This window comes from Oncorhynchus gorbuscha, linkage group LG11 (genome assembly GCF_021184085.1).
Source record: "Oncorhynchus gorbuscha isolate QuinsamMale2020 ecotype Even-year linkage group LG11, OgorEven_v1.0, whole genome shotgun sequence".
Classification (NCBI taxonomy): Eukaryota; Metazoa; Chordata; class Actinopteri; order Salmoniformes; family Salmonidae; genus Oncorhynchus; species Oncorhynchus gorbuscha.
The window spans coordinates 61,833,699-61,835,877 of record NC_060183.1 but is presented as its reverse complement, the minus strand read 5'-3'; the positions used below and the strand labels follow the sequence as shown (position 1 = coordinate 61,835,877).

General features: G+C 37.6%; 1 long non-coding RNA gene across 1 annotated transcript; it reads left to right on the top strand.

Annotated features, from left to right (window-relative positions):
- Window positions 1-437: 437 nt before the first annotated feature.
- Window positions 438-1,274, top strand: LOC124047904. Its single transcript, XR_006841138.1, has 2 exons — window positions 438-491; window positions 719-1,274. It is a non-coding gene; the product is annotated as an uncharacterized LOC124047904 (long non-coding RNA).
- The last annotated feature ends 905 nt before the right edge of the window (window positions 1,275-2,179 follow it).

Here is a 2,179-nt window from a genome sequence, read left to right as displayed (position 1 = left end):
ACAATTACACTATATCTACATACACATTGATTACACCATATATACAGTACATCTATATACACATCAATTACACTACATATACAGTATATTTATATATACATTGATTAAACAATATATACAGTATATCTACATACATCAATTACACTATATATACAGTATATTTATATACACATCGTTTACACAATACATGAAAAGCAAACACAAAACATGAAAAGCTAGCTAACACCGACAATACTGGATCACTCTGGTTGCTTTGTGGAGAGGAGAGGACGGTGACCTAGTTTCATGATGACATGTAAATGGCTGATAACCATAGTCCAGGGATTTCTCCAGCAGAGAGAGATTGCAGCCTTGCGCCAGGACCCCCTCTCCTTCATTTGCATAAATGTCCACCCTACCTTACTTAATCATTAACTTACAGACACACAAGCTACCAGACCTAGTCTCAGGGAGGTTAACTCTGAAGAGCCCTTCGATCTCCACTGAGTTAGGTAAACCTGCTTTTAGTTTCTTTGCACCGTACTTGTGGAATAGTCTCCAAGGCTCTAAATTTGGATGCATCTAGAGTAATTCAAAAAGCTGATTTGAGGACCTTTTGACTGAAGAATGTGTTTATTTTCTATGATTGTGTTTTGCTTTTGTGTATTGATTCGTACATTGATGTGTATATTGATGTCTGTAGTGTATACTGATGTGTGCTGGTGTGTATTGTATACAGGGCTCATCTGTGAACGAGACTTTGGTCTTCGCATGACTCTCTGTTAAAATAAAGGTTACATTTGGAGAGCCAGGAGACTAGACATGGAGACATGGAGACATGATTCCTGATGGGAGGGACCCAGACACTCCGTCTCTTCTCCTCCACACTTCTCTTCTCCCAATTTCTTCTTCTCGCTCCACGCCTTCACTATCGTATTCCCCCTTCAACACCCTTCTCTCTTTCAACTGTTACTGCACAAACCTTTTGTGTGGTCATGGACATTGTTTGCAGTCTACTATTATTGCCCATGAACTTGAAGGATTTTTTGACAACTCTGTCTGATTTGTAATGCAGAGGATGACAACAATAATTTTGGAGAAAAGAGTCTGATTAGCATCAATCAATGTAAAATTGCTGTCCATCTATATCTTGAAACATTGATAACTTGGCAATGACAATGACTGTCTGAATTCTTGGGAGGTTGTTGTTGTATTTTACTGGTACGGTATAAACAGATTCTAGACGTATTACATTCTCAAAATCCACTATGAATATTATACCTGGTTTCCCTGCATTCTCATAGTTTTCCATTATTTCAAGTAGTTGTCTAATGTTGTCACCAACATATATTTTAAGAATCCCGTCTTATCGTGATGAATCATTTCCAGTAGGACCTATTCTATGGGCAATACATTTTGCCAATATTTTTGCATCACATCATTAAAGGGTGAGGATCCTCAGTTTTTTTTTAAGACTGGGTCTTTTTATTGCCTTCTGGCTCCTGCTTCAGTAGGAGACAGATCCTCTTTTTTGTCCGACAGTTTGCCATTTATATATGAGTAATTAAAACATGATAGTAATGGATCTTTCAGTAGTTCATAAAAATATTGATATATATCTCTATTGGAATGCCATCAAGACCAGGGGTTTTCCCCATCTGAAAAGATTTTGCAATACAAACAAGCAACATATAAAAATATGTTTCAAATGAAAACCGAGATGACTGTACTAAAACATAAAGAGTAGGCTATAGGCCTGTTTAATCAGATTGAAATACCTTTCATGTTACATCAATGTAATTATATTTTGCTACTTGTACGCTACTGTCTGTAATTTGTCTCAATATATTTCATGATGTGGAGCCTAACGTGCACAATGACAGATTTTTTTATCGGGTCATTAGAATAAGCGGCCTCAATAGGCCAATTTGTAGCCATAGGTGGTAGTATGTCTGTAGGAGCTGATCTGTCGTCAGTATTATGGAATATTTATAATGTTAAGGTAAGATTTGAATGGGGAAAGCTAATTCGGAAGCAGCGCTCCCTTTCTTTCAATCCCATCAGTATCGAAACAAGCTCCAACGACACAATTAGCAACCGCTCTCGCTGCGTGGAGTTTTGGGAAATGCATGTTCTTCGGCCGTTGTAGGAAAAATATTCCTTATTGTTCGACTCAAGTGACACTTTTCCGTGTGTCCGT